We start from the raw sequence: 19,217 nt of genomic DNA on the forward strand, positions 1-19,217 counted from the left end.
AATTAATCTTCTCCTTTCCCCTTCTGATGACCAGGTGGCGAATCACATCTCTGCATGTCTGGCAGACATATCAGTGTGGATGACGGATCACCACCTCAAGCTGAACCTCGGCAAGACGGAGCTGCTCTTCCTCCCGGGGAAGGACTGCCCGTTCCATGATCTCGCCATCACGGTTGACAACTCCATTGTGTCCTCCTCCCAGAGCGCTAAGAACCTTGGCATGATCCTGGACAACACCCTGTCGTTCTCAACTAACATCAAGGCGGTGGCCCGTTCCTGTAGGTTCATGCTCTACAACATCCGCAGAGTACGACCCTGCCTCACACAGGAAGCGGCGCAGGTCCTAATCCAGGCACTTGTCATCTCCCGTCTGGATTACTGCAACTTGCTGTTGGCTGGGCTCCCTGCCTGTGCCATGAAACCCCTACAACTCATCCAGAACGCTGCAGCCCGTCTGGTGTTCAACCTTCCCAAGTTCTCTCACGTCACCCTGCTCCTCCGCTCTCTCCACTGGCTTCCAGTTGAAGCTCGCATCCGCTACAAGACCATGGTGCTTGCCTACGGAGCTGTGAGGGGAACGGCACCTCAGTACCTCCAGGCTCTGATCAGGCCCTACACCCAAACAAGGGCACTGCGTTCATCCACCTCTGGCCTGCTCGCCTCCCTACCACTGAGGAAGTACAGTTCCCGCTCAGCCCAGTCAAAACTGTTCGCTGCTCTGGCCCCCAATGGTGGAACAAACTCCCCACGACGCCAGGACAGCGGAGTCAATCACCACCTTCCGGAGACACCTGAAACCCCACCTCTTTAAGGAATACCTAGGATAGGATAAAGTAATCCTTCTCACCCCCCCCCCCTTAAAAGATTTAGATGCACTATTGTAAAGTGGCTGTTCCACTGGATGTCATAAGGTGAATGCACCAATTTGTAAGTCGCTCTGGATAAGAGCGTCTGCTAAATGACTTAAATGTAAATGTATAAAGTACTCACTCAGTTTAGCACATGGCCTCACATGTGAATCCTTAAAGAGATGGGTGGGGCTAAATCTTAAGATGGTATGAACAATGCTGAATGGGTCTAGACAAAGAATGAGCTCTCCAGTAGGTGTACCGAAACACTCAAGGGCCATTTTCTCAAAAGTGGTTTTACAAGTTTTTCAACTTTCAAAGCAGAATTACTTTCCCATTGTTCCTCAACTGCAGTGTATGATATACCATTTTCTATCTCTAAATCTCTACTATAATCCAATGTAAAAAACACAATTTCAAATGTTGCTACATAAGACCAAATCGAGCCAGTCACTCACATTTTTCTAACTAGTGAGAATGCTCGGAAGTAGGCAATGTTGAAAAGTCATCTTTAGACATGTTGTAATTTTCTTAAATGTTGTTTTGTAATTTACTAAATCAAGGAGACAATAAGAAAATTGCACTTGCAAAAGTTGACAATTTTTCTGTGAGCCAATGGGGTAACCTAGGTAACCACAGGAGGTTTCCCCACAGGCGGGCGGGGCCATGACATTCTATTTTCTATCTAATAACGACTTGAGCTTCACAATTACACTCCATGCTATTCTCAATACTACATTCAATCTTCCTCGACTCAGTTACTTTGTTACATGGCAGACTGTGTCTTGATCTGTGTAATGATATCCCCAATGCCCAATAATACTTGTGTTTTTTCTTCCACTGTTCCCACCCTGTGCTGAAGAACCACCACGCTTCTGGTCAGTCCTTCAATCAGTGGCATACCTTTACATCGCAGGCAGTGCAAACCAGACAACCCTACATCTCTGACCATCTCATGTTTGAGGTTCACGACTCGACATTTACGCTTGTCCTCTTGTCCGCTCAACTAAAATAAATAGTCGGACAACAAGAATATAGATTTAGTTGTCCGAATGGACAAGTAAAAAAAAAGCACAAAAAATAATATCAAACGATTACTCCGATTAGAATTGGATCAGATAGGCCAATATTGGAATAATATTCCAAATCAATTTTTCATGTACATACATTTTTTAAAAGCCTACATGTCAAAGTGTAAGTGATATACATATTGGCTACAGCCTCATGTCCAAAATGATGCTGCCATGAGGGAGGCGCCAGAAAATGTAGACAAACTTTAATGAGATGTTTAAGTACATAAACATAGGCCAAAACGCCAGTCATGTTTGACAAATATAATGAAGGATAATTAACCAGAAGGGGACTAGGGTTCCAATTTTGGAACACCCCCCCCCCACGTTCAGCTGGAAGGTGGCGCATGGAACGCAAAAATATTGCTAAAAATATTTAACCTCCACACATTAACAAGTCCAATGGCTCAAATGAAAGATAAACAGCTTGTTTATCTACCCAGCAAGTCAGATTTCTAAAATGTTTTACGGCGAAAACATAGCACATATTTATGTCAAACCACCACCGAAGACACAGCTAATTTGCATAGCCAAGTTGAAACAAATATGCAATCAACAAACGGAGGATTAAAAGAAAAATAATGCACTAACCTTTTGAAATCTTCATCAGATGACAGTAATATAACATGTTACACAGTACATTTGTTTTTCTTCAATAATATGCTATATATATCCATAAATCTCTGTTTACAATGATGCATCGTTCAAAAAATGCTACTCAAATGTCCTGAGAAATGACGATAGCTCCGGCAGATAACGTCAGCTAACAAGGAATACACATCATAAACTTTGACTAAATATGCATGTTCTACATGTATATAGTTAGATACACTTCTTCTGAATGCAATCGCTGTGTTACATTTATTTTTAACGTTACAGGTTTCGTTCACTAGGCTATACTATGAGTCGGCGCTCAAAAAGTAGCATTATGGCTCCTCTATCTTGGAGTCCACATAAACCCAAATTTACCACATAAATATTCCCTTACCTTTGCTGTTCTCCCATCAGAAGACCTGGAAGGAATTATACTTACCAAAAACAGCGTTTAGTTTTGCAGTCTGTGTCTTTCCTCAAACACGACACATTTCGGTTGAAATGTAGCCAAAAGTCAAGTGGATGCGCACCAAAACATCGAACTTACATATTATATGTCGACTAAACTTATCAAACTAAGTTCATAATCAAGCTTTAACATGTTATAAAGGTGTACAGCAATCGTGAGGACGAACAGAAACGCATGCATTGTATAATCGATCTTGGAAAAAAGACAGGACCGGAGCAGAGCGCGCATAAAAGTGACCTGTTTTTTCGCGTGACCGAAAGGTTTCGGCCCGCCAAAACTCTCGTGAGCGCGCAATTCTCACAATGAGAAGCCCCATTGAAAGCTGAGATCGCGCTGAAGACAGAGAGACTGTTCCCAGACCTGTAAGTGCTTGGGAAGGGTGGGGGCGATGACGTCAAAGTTGGGCCAACTTTTCTGATGACAAGAGAGAGTTTGGGAGAATGACTGCCCTGAGAGTTCTGCTTTACATACAGACATAATTTAAACGGTTTTAGAAGCTTTAGAGTGTTTTCTATTAAATAATATTTTTTATTTGCATATATTAGCAACTTTTGACAAAAAAAAATTATGTTTACTATGGGCACGCAATTACTCCAGCGGGGGCAGTAGACAGCCCTATTCCCAACAGGTTTTAACATTAACATCTAAAGCAGGTGTCAAACTCGTTCCACGGAGGGCACAGTGTCTGCGGCTTTTTGCTCCTCCCTTGTACTTGATTGATGAATGAAGGTCACTGATAAATTGTAAGGTACTCCCGAAACCTGGTTGGCTGGGTCTTAAAACCTCTCTGGTACCAGTGGGACGGTAGCGTCCCACCTCGACAACAGCAAGTGAAATTGCAGGGCGCCAAATTCAAAACAACAGAAATCCCATAATTAAAATTCCTCAAAAATACAAGTATTATACACCATTTTAAAGATAAACTTCTTGTAAATCCAACCACAGTGTTCAATTTCAAAAAGGCCTTACAGCGAAAGCACACCAAACGATTATGTTACGTCAGCGCCTAGTCACAGAAAACCATACAGCCATTTTCCAGCCAAGGAGAGGGCTCACAAAATTCAGAAATAGCGATTAAATTCATCACTAACCTTTGATGATCTTCATCAATACGTAGAATGTATGCACACATGACTGACTGTAAGTCGCTTTGGATAAAAGCGTCAGCTAAATGGCATATATTACTATTATATTATCAGATGGCACTCCCAGGTCTCCATGTTAGACAATAAATGTGTGTTTTGTTCGATAATGTCCCTCTTTATGTCCAAAAACCTCAGTTATGTTGGTGCGTTTAGTTCAGTGTGATCTCTATGGCTTCTTCTACATGTGGCCGGTCGTTAGGCATTGTTTCAGGCTTTTACTCTGAAAATAACAGTATGTTGGATCATTGTTTCAGAGTCTATGTTGATTCAGTTGGTGTAGTATGCAATATAAATGGTTACTTACCTTGAGTCCAAACTACAGAGCATGTATTCAAAAGAAACGCTTAGAATATGTAAACATTTTTCTTTTGTTTTAAAAGAAGGGGGGGATGTAATATTCATATGTGTAAACATACTGAATTGTAATTGGATGCATTTTACTGCCGTATCATACTGTGCTATGATTGGTTAAGACCACCCAGATGGTTAGGTCATGGTCAGTTGATCATGGTTGGAGATACGTCAACATGCCAGTTGTATCGAGCTAATAAAGAGCTACGTTAATAAATATCCTGTAGTACTGCATTTTCTTATTTTGCAAAAAGCGTGCAAAACAAGACAACTCCTGATGAACAGGTAATCAAATGGCTACCCACACTATTTGCATTGTGTGCCCCCCCCCACAACCCCTCTTTTTACGCTGCTGCTACTGTCTGTTATCATACGTAGAATGTATGCACACATGACTGTAAGTCGCTTTGGATAAAAGCGTCTGCTAAATGGCATATATTATTATTATATTATATATGCATAGTCACTTTAACTATACATGAATGTACATACTACCTCAATTGGGCCGACCAACCAGTGCTCCCGCACATTGGCTAACCGGGCTATCTGCATTGTGTCCTGCCACCTCCTCTTTTACGCTACTGCTACTCTCTGTTCATCATATATGCATAGTCACTTTAACCATATCTACATGTACATACTACCTCAATCAGCCTGACTAACCGGTATCTGTATGTAGCCTCGCTACTTTTATAGCCTCGCTACTGTATATAGCCTGTCTTTTTACTGTTGTTTTATTTCTTTACTTAACCTATTGTTCACCTAATACTAAATCACCTATTGTTCACCTAATAATAAAATAATAATAATAATAATAAAATAATAATAATAATAAATAAATAAAAATAAATAATAATAATAAAATGTAATGTAATGTAATACCTTTTTGCACTATTGGTTAGAGCCTGTAAGTAAGCATTTCACTGTAAGGTCTGTTGTATTTGGCGCACGTGACAAATAAACTTCGATTTGATGTCTGGCAAGTGCGCAACTCTTTGGCTGCATAATCACAGAAACACCTCATCATGGTACCCCAACTACTGCTGGGAGACTACAAAGGATTTGTGCATTTCTTTCACACATGTTCTTATGTAGTTGGCAATGAAATGGGAATGACTTGATTAACTATAATGGCAATAATTTTGTTGTTTGTGTTTTCTCACTGTAATGCACTGATCATAACATTATTGTATTATTGTATATTATTGGGGTTTCTGTAAAACTGCAGGTTTGTACAATATGACCTGACCTTTGGTCACACCCAGGAAAAGAACACTGTGGAGAAACAATATCAGACACACTGACAATCTTTTTGTTGCCTCAATGAATACCAAAAAACATCAAGTAACTCTGAAAAATCTATTTTGAGTGCTGCCCCTCTACTAAAGAATCTGATATACTTATGTTGCTCAACACACCAGTTCTGAACTTTCTAGAAACTTTTAGGATAGAGATGATTTTCACAAGTTGAACTCTCACATATTTTGATGATCCACATAGTGCTCTCAGATCATGGTTTTCAGACTCAAATGTTCAGTGGTGATTGTGTGAAAATGTTAAATGGACAATCAATGACATAATAGACTTAGCTTGAGTATGTATTTATCCTCTATCCCAGTCCCTAATTGAACCTTGAGTCATACCCCCTAGACCCCTTTGGAGATACGGGAGGACTGGTGTGCCTTGAAAAACTCTCAACTCTTTTCCTAATCGTGATAATTTTTTGGAACACTCACATGACCTGTGGAATGCACTTCGAATTTTGACTTGGAAGCACCAGTGCCTCTCAGATGATACATTGAATGGCAAATGGTTACATCTGTATCGTTGTTTCAAGTCAAGTGTGCTCAGTCTGTTGTTTCATTTGTATCATTTGAGAGGAGTGCATCACGAGCAAAGTCATTTGTATAATTTTATTTTGTTGGGAGAACCACTAGCAGAGGCAAGTCTAATGGGGCTCTGTCATAGAAACAAACGGAGCATGGCTCTGTCTCAGTGGTTGCAGCTTTACAATGCAGAAAATCGCTTGTCTCTAGCTCAACCCGTTAAAAAAATCAAGACCTATTTTACTCGAGCTTCTTTCTGGCAGTGGATTGCTGTGCACTCTTAAAAAGTGGCACAAGAAAATGAATCATCATGAGTAAACGTTTCGAACACACCGACAGTGTTATTGTGCAAAATAGTACGCAGCATCCTCTGGATATGTATGCAACAAAATATCAACATTCACCTTCTTATACCATTTCTGTCAAACTATCTACGCATACAGTCTGACGCATACGTCTGATAAATCCAAGGTACGCTCTGCAACGCAATGTTGCAAGAAAAACAGAGCGTTTCATTGGAAATTAATGTAATGTAATTTGCTGTACCAAAATACAATGAGACTGTCGGTGTCATCGAAGTGTAAGGAACTCCGCAAACTACAGATAACACAGATAAAATAAACCCAATTTAACCTATAAAAAACGTGTATTATAGAAAATAGATGATTTGCAGTACGGATCAGAATTTTATTTTCGTAGAAGTTTAGGAGAACTTACACAGCAGGTAAGGATAATTAACGTAGCAGGTTATAAACATTAGGTTAAGGTTAGGACATTGGTTAGGCTAGGGTTAGTTAAAATGCTCCCAGAAATGACACACAATGTCGATTTATGTGTAACTTCCGTAGCTGTATAAAGAATCCCGGAGCAGACAACGCGAAAAGTCTGTGATGTGGCCTTGAGCAAGACACTTGACCCTAATTTGCTCCAGTAACGCCATATTACCATGGCTGACCCTGTAAAACAACACATTTCACTGCATCTATCCGGTGAATGTGACAATAAAAACATATTTTCCCATTAATTATCCCAGTAAACCCAGATCTCGAAAATGGCAGATATGGTGAACGTGAGTAGATTACATTGAAAATAACGGTTGGCCGTCTTGGACGCTGTCTCCAGTTATTTTATAGTTCAATGACCTCACTAATGGTGCTTTCAAGACAACTGGGAACAAAATAGGTCAAAGTTGGATGACTGTACTAAACGAATTTTCCCAGTCTGAGCTAGTTTTTTCCTGAGGCAGATATTTCCCAGTTGTTTTTAATGCGGCAACGGTCACATACAGTATCTGCGTATGTGCACGTGTTGCTTCACGGTAGCAACAGGACCAACACAGCAGAGAAGTTTTAACGCTCGTAGTTGTTGCGGTAATTGACCCACTATGCTTGTTTCCTTCACATCGCTGGGTATACCTGGGTATACCTTTAGCTAGCTAAATAGATTCATCTAGCTAGCTATCTAGTTGGCAATACACTTTTTTTTTACCTTTATTTAACCAGGCAAGTCAGTTAAGAACGACAGATTTGTACCTTGTCAGCTCGGGGTTTGAACTTACGGTTACTAGTCCAACGCTCTAACCACTAGGCTATCCTGCCGCCCAACACATTCCAAAACGGAATCAACCCACCTTATCCTTTTTTGAGTAATCCTTGTTTCTTTTTTCTGGTTGACTGTTGTGTTATGTTGTATTTGAACACCAACATGTGTTTTCAACGCTAGCTCTCGCCTCTCCTCCAGACAGTCATTTGAATCGAGGTGACAACTAACATCGTTGCTTAGCAACCAACCTCATTTTAAACCCCCTCCGCTCATGGAGATGTCATGACCCATGACGCAAATGTAAAGGCAAAAACAATGAGGTGCCAAATTGAAGGGACATATGATTATTATCACGCACTACAACATCTATAAAAGCTACCTTGTAATAAATGTTTGCACAATAAACGCAGTATATGAGATAATAGGATGAGTTATGTGGCAACATAAATGTATATTGTGGGTTTTATGTTAGGGTGAACCTATGGGCACGTTTGAGTGTCAGGGCAAAAGCATAGGGCTAAAGCTAAAACAGTACAGAATGAAGATAAGCAGGAACTGCTTGTCTAATACAAATCCCTGATCAGTCCTATCATCAACTGATTTCAGTCAGTGTATGGCTGTGGATTGATTGCATTGTTTGAATGGAATGTAGACATATTGGCAGTTGATTTTAAAACATTTATGGAATCATTCCTCTAAAACTGTCTGGCTAGTTAGCTAGCAAACATACAGTGCAGATAAATTGTTCAAAATCATTATTTTACACAATATCTTATCACAGCACTGGCAAACCATGGACCAACTCCCTGACCAAAATGGCTGCGCTTTATCACATCGTCAAGAAGGTTCATGCCCATTCTAGTATTCTAATTCCTAATTCTATGAGCTAAACTCATGTGCTGAATCACGTCATTGAGTTGGCAATCTGTGCATGTGCAGGCTGTCAATTAAAAGGCATCTTAGATATAAAGTTGTTTTTGATGAAAATGTAATAAATGAAAAAGTATGTGGACACCTGCTCATCAAACATCTCATTCCAAAATCATGGGCATTAATATGGAGTTGGTCCCCCTTTGCTGCTACAACAGCCTCCACTCTTCTGGGAAGGTTTTCCACTAGATGTTGGAACATTGCTGCGGGTACTTGCTTCCATTCAGCTACTAGAGCATTAATGAGTGTCATGCTGAAACAGGAAAGGGCCTTCCCAAACTGTTGCCACAAAGTTAGAAGCACATAATTGTATAGAATATAATTGTAAGCAGTAGCATTAAGATTTCCTTTCACTGGAACAAAGGGGCCTAGCTCGAACCATAAAAATAAGCCATAGACCATTATTCCTCCTGTTCCAAACTTTACAGTAGGACTATGCATTCGGGTAGGTTGCGTTCTCCTGGCATCCGCCAAACCCAGATTCGTCAGTCAGACTGCCAGATGTGGAAGCATGATTCATCACTCCAGCGGAGTCAAATGGCGGTGAGCTTTACACCACTCCAGTCGACGCTTGGCATTGCGCATTGTGATCTTAGGCTTGTGTGCGGTTACTCCGCCATGGAAACCCATTTCATGAAGCTCCAGACGAACAGTCCTTGTGCTGACGTTGCATCCAGAGGCAGTTTGGAACTCGGTAGTGAGTGTTGCGACTGAGGACAGACGTCATTTCACGATGACATGGCTCTATACATAACTGAGTGACGCTGTCACGACTCCGACCGAAGGTGGCTCCCCTTCCCCCGTTCGGGTGGCGCTCGGCGGTTGTCGTAGCCGGCCTACTAGCTGCCACTGATTCTTTTCTCCCCCTCCTTATGTGTTTATTGAGTACACCTGTTTTGAGTTGGTTATAATTAGTGAGGCTTTATTAGTCAGCCGGCCCACCTGGTTATTTGTGCGGGACTGATTATTGTAACCCTGGTGTTTGCATTAGATGTATATGTTCATGTATTTAGTGCTAGACTGTTTTCGTTTCCCTGTGTCTGGGGCATTTGGTTTGAGCACCCGTAAGTGGGGTGACCGTAGTTCACTGTGTGTGCATTAGAAAAAGAACAAGCACTTTATTGAACTCTGCTTTCCTGCACCTGATTTCACCCTCACGACACCCAGGACCTTACAGACACATTCAATCTGTTTTTGGTTTGGGTACCGTGAACAAATCCACAGTGGCGTGTCTGGTGGGGTATGTATGTCCGTTTGAGGTGTATGCAAATAGATTAGTGGTTTGGCATTTTCAACACAGAAATGTTTCTTAAAAAGACTAGAAGAGAAGTAGTCTATTTCTCCTCAACCCTCAACCATGAAAGACTATCATGCATGTTGTTAATTAATGTTCATTCTGTGCGTGCACTTAAGGGTAAGGCGTGCTGCTTTGTTTTGAGCCAGCTACAGCTTTGCTAGGTCTTTCTTTGCTGCACCTGGTCATACTACTGGACAGTAATGAAAATGGGACAAGAACAAAGCCTGAACAACTAGTACAGTTAATCTTCGTGTCAAAAATACAGAACATATTTTTATAACAGACATACCTCTCCCCATCTTGACAACAACTTTGTCAATATGACTTAACCATGATAACTGACCATCCAATGTTACTCATAGGAGTTCAGGTCCTTCAACTTGATCAATGGGCACACCCTTTATGCACAACTCGTGTTTAGGTTGAGGTCTAAGAGAATGCTTTGAACTAAAGACAATGCTTAGATGTATTTAAGACCAGTTTATTGTTACCTACCCATTCTGACATTGACTGTAACTCCTTGCTAAGAGTCTCAGTGAGCTCACTGGCTGTAGGTGCTGATGTATAGTGTTCAATCATCAACATATATAGTCATTTTAGCTTCTTGTAAGACAAGTGGCAAATCATTTGTAAAAATTGAGAAGAGTAACGGCCCAAGGAAAATGCTCAGAGGGATATCGCACTGTACATATCTGATGTTACAGAGGCTTCCATTGATAAAAACTCTCAGAGTTCGATTGGATAAGTAACTTCCCAACAATCTGATGGCAGGTGATGTAAAGACATAACAAGTGAGTTTTAGTGAGCTTGATCAACATTGCAGCAGACAGTGCAGTGAACTGCCGACTAACTGATCTTCAAAGAATCTAGCATCATAAATACAGTATTTTGTTGCCTTACAACCTGGAATTAAAATAGATTTTTTTGGCGGGGGTTGTATAATTTGATTTACACATGCCTAACACTTTGAAGATGCAAAATATTTTTTATTGTGAAACAAACAAGAAAAAGGACAACAAAACAGAAGACTTGAGTGTGCATAACTATTCAGCCCCACAAAAGTCAATACTTTATAGAGCCACCTTTTGCAGAAATTACAGCTGCAAGTCTCTTGGGGTATGTCTCTATAAGCTTGGCACATCTAGCCACTGGGATTTTTGCCCATTCTTCAGGCAAAACGGCTCCAGCTCCTTCAAGTTGGATGGGTTCCGCTGGTCTACAGCAAACTTGAAGTCATACCACAGATTCTCAATTGGATTGATGTCTGGGATTTGACTAGGACATTCCAAGATATTTTAATGTTTCCCCTTAAACCACTCAAGTGTTGCCTTAGCAGTATGCTTAGGGTCATTGTCCTACTGGAAGGGGGATGTGTCAGAAAACATAACTCGATTTAAGCAAGGTCATTTAAAAAATTGTCTTTAGTTTGGGTTACTTCCTAAGTTATTCTTAAATATGGGTTGTCTCATCAATTATTCCATGCATATTTCTAGAAAATACAAACTTATTTTTGAATATTTAACCATGATAACTGAGGGTCTTAGGGTCATTGTCCCAGTCTCAAATCTCTGGAAGACTGAAACAGGTTTCCCTCAAGAATTTCCCTGTATTTAGCGCCATCCGTCATTCCTACAATTCTGACCAGTTTCCCAGTCCCTGCCAATGAAAAACATTCCAACATCATGATGCTGACACCACCATGCTTCACTGTGGGGATGATGTTCTTGGGGTGATGAGAGGTGTTGGGTTTGCGCCAGACATAGCGTTTTCCTTGATGGCCAAAAAGCTCAATTTTAGTCTCATCTGACCAGAGCACCTTCTTCCATATGTTTGAGTCTCCCACTTGCCTTTTGGCGAACACCAAACGTGTTGCTTATTTTTTTCTTTAAGCAATGGCTTTTTTTCTGGCCACTCTTCCTTAAAGCCCAGCACTGTGGAGTGTAAGGCTTAAAGTGGTCAAATGGAGAGATACTTCAATCTCCCCTGTGGGGCTTTGAAGCTCCTTCAGGGTTATCTTTGGTCACTTTGTTGCCTCTCTGATTAATTCTCTACTAGCCTGGTCCATGAGTTTTTGGTGGGCGGCCCTCTCTTGGCAGGATTGTTGTGGTGCCATATTTTTTTCATTTTTTTCTTAATGGATTTAACGGTGCTCCGTGGGATGTTCAAAGTTTCTGATCTTTTTTATAACCCAACCCTGATCTGTACTTCGCCACAACTTTGTCTCTGACCTGTTTGGAGAGCTCCTTGGACTTCATATTGCTGCTTGCTTGGTGGTGCCCCTTGCTTAGTGGTGTTGCAGACTCTGGGGCCTTTCAGGACAGGTGTTTATATACTGATCTCATGTGACAGATCATGTGACACTGAGATTGTACAGGTGGACTTTATTGAACTAATTATGTAGACCAATCTAGACTATTTTGTGTATGTCCATTACATGAAATCCAAATAAAAATATATTTAAATTACAGGTTGTAATGCAACAAAATATGAAAAACTCGAAGGGGGATGAATACTTTTGCAAGGCGCTGTAACTACTCATTATTATTTGTAGATTAGTCAGTCAGTCACAATTTACCCATGATACATTATGGTTCTGGTCCTCTTGAACACGGCCAGTGCCTCCCATTAAATAGCTAGGCAATGGCTGCGTGGTGCAGTTGGTGAGAAGCAACTAAGACTTGAAAGGGACTTCATAAAAAAACTGCATGACCTTTGATCACATGGTTTTTGTAAAGTTCATGGAGTCGACATGTAGGCGCAAGTCGGTAGAGCCCCGCACGGGCGTTAATTGTAAGGCCGAGCCCTTACATTCAGGCCCTACCCTACCCAGGCCTGATTGCTTCTGCCAAATGTATGGCCCGGCCCGGCCCTGCCCAAAACCCAAAATCAGAAATGACTTCCTCCATTAGTAAATCCATTAGCCGCTCCTCTCTGTCTGTCACTCGCTCACTGCACATTTAGCTCGCTCTGCATGCATTCTTCTCATGAGTCTGTGAGTATCCATTGCAACAGCTCCCCTTTGGCTGCTCTGCTCAATGATGAGACATGAGAAAGTAGTTAGCTACTTTTCATCACTCTAAACTCTGACAACTCAAGGAACATTTCTATTTTCTGTGAAATAATCTCAAATTTTTATGTTTGACAAGGTTGAAGCACTTCTGACACAATCGTATGATCTTAGTCAGATATGACTGTACTGCACAGGAGAGCATGAGGAAATGGTGTGTTCAATTTAGTGATATCTGAGTCCTGCCTGTACCCTAGTTATTGACGAAAAACAGGCCTTACCCGCTGTTGTGTCTTTGGCAATGTCGGATTAATTGATATGACATGCTATTCTATAAAATAATTTCTCCGTAATTAATATCACCTGATTGAGCTAATCATGTAAATGTAATTAACTAGAGAGTCGGGCACCACATAATATTTATGGAGCTGTAATCTTCCGAATAAACTCTTAAAGACCTAGTAATATTTTACATCAATAGCAGTCAATATCAATAGTCGTCCTAATTCAGTCTCATCTGAAAGTTGTAAATTATTTTATCTGCAAGAACCCTGGCTAACAAGTTGAATCAGCAATACAAACTTTGGTTTAATTATTTATTTACCAAATTTCTAACAAATCACACAGAATTACACATATACACAATTAATCATAACTTGATTACAAATGACGTCATAAAGGAAAACGTCCCTAGCGGGCGGAACAGATATGACAGCTTGTTACACAAAAGAAAAAAGTTGCTGGGTTGAGTGAAGGAGCGGGAAGACTGGGTAACAAAGGAAGAAGCTGGGCTATCGTAAATACAGTATCTTATGCATTCTAAATTACCGCCCATTTGGAAAAGGAAAATGCAATAAATATTTACTCTGAGCTGCGCTTCAGTAGGTTGGTGGTAGATGGAAGGCCGTGTTGCCAAACCGAGTCCTTTGTCCTTTGAAGAATGTCTCTGGTGGTCAAATGGATACGTTGTAGTAATGTTGTTGTGTGGTAGATGGGATACTCTGTCTGTTCCTGACCAAATACTTATTTTCCACCATAATTTGCAAATAAATTCATTAAAAATCCTACAATGTGATTTTCTGGATTTCTTTTTCTAATTTTGTCTGTCATAGTTGAAGTGTACCTATGATGAAAATCACAGGCCTCTCTCATCTTTTTAAGTGGGATAACTTGCACAATTGGTGACTGACTAAATACTTTTTTGCCCCACTGTATGCTTTTTTGGGAGATCTGTTTGAAGTATTGAGGATGGTAAAGGATGAATTAGGAAAGACGAAGTCAGTCAGAGTGACAAGAAGTCAGGAGTGAGGGAATGATTATTGGAGCAAAGTACAGAGAGATCCTTGATAAAAACCTACTCCAGACAACAACCCTAAGAACATAGTCAAGACAACGCAGGAGTGGCTTCGGGACAAGGTTCTGGATGTCTTTGAGTGGCCGAGCCAGAGCCCGGATTTGAACCTGATCGAACATCTCTGGAAAGACCTGAAAATAGCTGCAGCAATGCTCCCTGTCCAACCGTACAGAGCTTGAGAGGATCTGCAGAGAGGAATGGGAGAAACTCCCCAAATACACATATGCCAAGCTTGTAGCATCATACTGAAGAAGACTTGAGGCTGTAATCACTGCCAAAGTCACTTCAACAAATGTACTTATGTAAATGTCATATTTAAGTTTTTGTTTTTTTAATACATTTGCAAAAAAAATGAAAAATCTGTTTTTGCTTTGTCATTATTGCGTGTAGACTGATAAAAAAACTAAACTAAATAATCAAGTTTAGAAAGAAATGTGGAAAAGAGTCAAGGGGTGTGAATACTTTCCTGAATGGACTGTGTATACAAAAGTATGTGGACACCCCTTCAAGTGAGTGGATTCGGCTATTTCAGCCACACCCGTTGCTGACAGGTGTATAAAATCGAGCACATAGCCATGCAATCTACAAAGAAAAACAATGGCAGTAGAATTGCCCGCACTCAAACCATGTTCAGAATGTCCAATGACTACCCTTCAATATTGCTCGCGCTTTAGTTTGTCCATTTTCATCTCACACGAGTTTACATGAATTTTGTAATCATTCTAATATCAATAGCTATTTGGTCATGTGACCTACTGGACTCAAGCGAGGTTCAGAATAGCGGCAACTGATGTCCAGTTTGTAAGACAGAAAAGCCTCTGATGATACCACGGGTGGCTGTGACCCCCTCATGTCAAAGTGAGGAAATTCTATGAAGCGTGGGTAAACGGCGGGACATAAGTAAGAGTCCCTTGAGGTTGCCAAATGCCTCGTCATCTAATTAGTGACGCGCATGAATGGATGAACGAGATTCCCACTGTCTCTATGTTAGAGGAATTTCATTCCTATGTGGTGTTAACCAATTCAATTATAACAAAGCAAAACACTTTGTCCGTTTCTAAGAATTTGTGAGGTTCTTATTTGCATAAAATAGACAAAGATCAGTCTCAAAATTAATCAATAGCGTTTATTCCCGAGAGCTCTGGTCATAATACCATGTACATTGGTTTATATACCTCACATTTTGTCATAAATGTCCCTTCTCCTCTCAGATACAATGGAAATATAGTTCACAAGCCTTCTCACATTGTCTGCCACCTGTTAAACTATTACTACAAGCCAAAGGTCTCTCCCCTCCCTGGGTAGGGACAGAATGTCCTGTAAGGAACACAGTATTCCAGCCGGTCTGACGATAGCTCCATTAGTTTCTAACAAGGAACAGGAAGTCCTTGTTCTAATTCTTGACTAAAACTGCACACATTATATTCAGTATTATGATTATAATGGACTGGAGGTCTGTAGTAAGCTATACACTCTCAGGCCCAGTGAGAGGGCAGGCAGGTGGGCAGGGATTGTAGGCTAGAGGCCAGGAGTCAGAGGTCACCAGGTCAATGGGGTCACTGTCCTTCAGGGGCAGAGCAGGCATATTCATGTAAAATCGTGTGAGATGGAAATGGACCAAAAAGGGTGTGCAATGTGTAGGCCCACTGAATGTACATTCTGAATCTTGTTTGAACTCAGCAGGTCACATAACCAAGGAGCTTTTGAAATTAGAATGTTTGAAAATGTATGTAAAATCGTGTGAGATGAAAATTGACAAACTAAAGGGTGTGCCCACTGAGGGTGTGCCCACTGAGTGTACATTCTGAACCTTGTTTGAAGTTAGTAGGTCACATGACCAAAGAGCTATTGAAATTAAAATGTTTTAAAAAGTTTGTACTTTGTACTAACTAATTCAACTAGGAATACAAAATACTGCTTACATTTCCACATGTTTATTAGCTTTGCAACGTGTATTATTGTCCAAATCGTGAAAAAAGACCTGTGTAATGTTGTGCGCAATATTTCCAACATCATGACACTTATTTGGAGTCTGTGGCTCAAGTGGTTTGAAAGCTATTGAGGTTTGAAAGCGCGAATATCCAACCTGAAACTGGCTTCATCTAAGCGTCAACATGACATTGCCGGGATTTATATTGGAGAAGCATTTTGCCTAGATGTATACTGTACTGTCTTTGGGTACATAAAAGCTCTGGTTAAACTGCAGTACCGAAGCAAAACTGTAAGAGCAGTCGAAACCGAACAATTGAAACCATGTTTCTATACCGGAACCGTTGCCCCTTTATGATGTATTGTACAGGCCACCAACGATGTGAAACAGACAAGAATAACTAAGCACTTCCAGGTTACGAATGCGCACCAGCACTGGAGTTTGTGTTTGAGCCCAGCGTAATCCTTCAGAATAAGAGTCCCGTCCTGTATACTTGTTAAATGAATAAGTAGGGCGGAAATTATGATACATTTGCACAATTAGCAATATATTTTATATTAGATATTATACAAATAATAATAAAAAGTATTTTATTTATTTTAAATATATTTGTATTTATTTTAAGCTTAAATGGTCAACAATGCTGTTTGTGCACTCCTATCATTTATTGGACTGTACATTATTGCCTGTACATTGTGTTGCAGTAATAGGGATGTCCATTCTACTCAGGAACACTTTTATTTTCCAAATCCACATAGTTTACACACCGAGGAGCGTCATCTTGCGGCCCTTAAAGAGTGGCCAATCAGCTTAAATGCAGTAAAAAAAAATCTTATTGGACATACATTTTACACCGAACATAATTGATTGTGTGTCCATAAAACCAGGGTCCAGCCTACTCACTAGAGTCCCGAGCAAACCAAACAGATTAGTTTGAACAAAAAGTTTGCGTGGGCCCCCTAAACACTATATGGTAGAAATACTGTACAGCGCTGTGCAGGAAAAACTATAGATTATGTTCATAAAACCAAGGTCCATTCTGGACTTTGTACTGACACTTTAACTCTGCTGACTGACTAATGCAGGGATATATCTTAATTATAAAGGAATACATTAATTATTTTAACTTACTCTCTGTTTGCTTCCAGTGTGAATTAAAAATGCCATTCCACACCAGACTCTTGGCTTGCCCTTAAAATGGAGGTGCGAAAATCCGACTATTTGCGGGTGATTAGGTGAGAAGCTAACTGCTAAAGCGAAACAATGGAGACAATGTGATCAGTAAATGGAGTGTTAACTGAATTGCATACCTATAAATGACCTACACTATCCTAATGATGATGAGCAGGCTGCAGACTTTACACATGTAAATCAGCCCAAGGCAGTAGTGGTGTGTGGGTAAAATCACTGGGGAAGCCAAGCCACTTGAGGACAACAACATAATGAGATGCAACAATTCAAGTTTTTCTGGCTCCCCTTGACACCTTGTTTTGGTGCGTCAGGACCATTCACAGTTGAGCTCGCTCAGTTTAGCTCAAAACTGGCACATTTGTAAGATTTTTTTTGTAAAGGTAGGCCAAATGCCATGCAGACCAATTTGATGCAGTGTACGGTGTATGGTCTGAGCACTGACAGGCTGACCCCCCACCACTTCAAACTCTGCAGCAATGCTGACAGCACTCGTACATGAAAAGATATACTCAAATATTTACAAAAATGTGAGGTGTGTACTCATATATATTTAAAAAAAAAAAATGTTGTAAATGTTTTGGGGTAGCCTAGCAACTTCCTTTGGCATCCATGAAGCCTGGCAACTTCATTTGGCATCCATGAATACACGCCACTGGCCCGAGGCCAAACTTACGTGCCAAAACATGCATCAGGTCAAACGTTTTGGCAAGACAAAGTACATTTATTTTGTTTAGGCAGAACTGCAATGATGCTGGGTTTTTCACTCTCAACAGCAGTTGCCGTATCAGACGGTGATACAGCCCGGCAGGCCTGTAAAAGTTTGTGAATGGTGAACGTGAGTAGATTACATTGAAAATAACGGTTGGCCGTCTTGGACGCTGTCTCCAGTTATTTTATAGTTCAATGACCTCACTAATGGTGCTTTCAAGACAACTGGGAACAAAATAGGTCAAAGTTGGATGACTGTACTAAACGAATTTTCCCAGTCTGAGCTAGTTTTTTCCTGAGGCAGATATTTCCCAGTTGTTTTTAATGCGGCAACGGTCACATACAGTATCTGCACATGTGCACGTGTTGCTTCACGGTAGCAACAGGACCAACACAGCAGAGAAGTTTTAACGCTCGTAGTTGTTGCGGTAATTGACCCACTATGCTTGTTTCCTTTGTGTACCTACTTCACATCGCTGGGTATACCTTTAGTTAGCTAACTAGATTCATCTAGCTAGCTATCTAGTTGGCAATACACTTTTATTTTACCTTTATTTAACCAGGCAAGTCAGTTAAGAACAAATTCTTATTTTCAATGAAGGCCTAGGAACAGTGGGTTAACTGCCTGTTCAGAGGCAGAACGACAGATTTGTATCTTGTCAGCTCGGGGGTTTGAACTTGCAACCTTACAGTTACTAGTCCAACGCTCTAACCACTAGGCTATCCTGCCGCCCAACACATTCCAAAACGGAATCAACCCACCTTATCCTTTTTTGAGTAATCCTTGTTTCTTTTTTCTGGTTGACTGTTGTGTTATGTTGTATTTGAACACCAACATGTGTTTTCAACGCTAGCTCTCGCCTCTCCTCCAGACAGTCATTTGAATCGAGGTGACAACTAACATCGTTGCTTAGCAACCAACCTCATTTTAAACCCCCTCCGCTCATGGAGATGT

General features: G+C 40.7%; 1 protein-coding gene across 2 annotated transcripts in view; it reads right to left on the bottom strand.

Moving 5' to 3' along the window:
* LOC118364095 (U5 small nuclear ribonucleoprotein 40 kDa protein-like) overlaps positions 1 to 19,153 on the bottom strand; it is a 46,346-nt gene extending 27,193 nt beyond the window's left edge. Inside the window, exon 1 of one of the 2 annotated variants that reach the window (XM_035745335.1) lies at positions 19,025 to 19,153. The gene's annotated coding sequence lies outside the window, so the exon portion shown is untranslated. Of the gene's footprint in view, positions 1 to 7,933; positions 8,063 to 19,024 lie in introns of those variants that run through there. The other variant, XM_052486464.1, reaches the window with a different exon arrangement.
* Positions 19,154 to 19,217: the final 64 nt, after the last annotated feature.

The sequence above is a fragment of the Oncorhynchus keta genome, chromosome 3 (assembly GCF_023373465.1).
Source record: "Oncorhynchus keta strain PuntledgeMale-10-30-2019 chromosome 3, Oket_V2, whole genome shotgun sequence".
Lineage (NCBI taxonomy): Eukaryota > Metazoa > Chordata > Actinopteri > Salmoniformes > Salmonidae > Oncorhynchus > Oncorhynchus keta.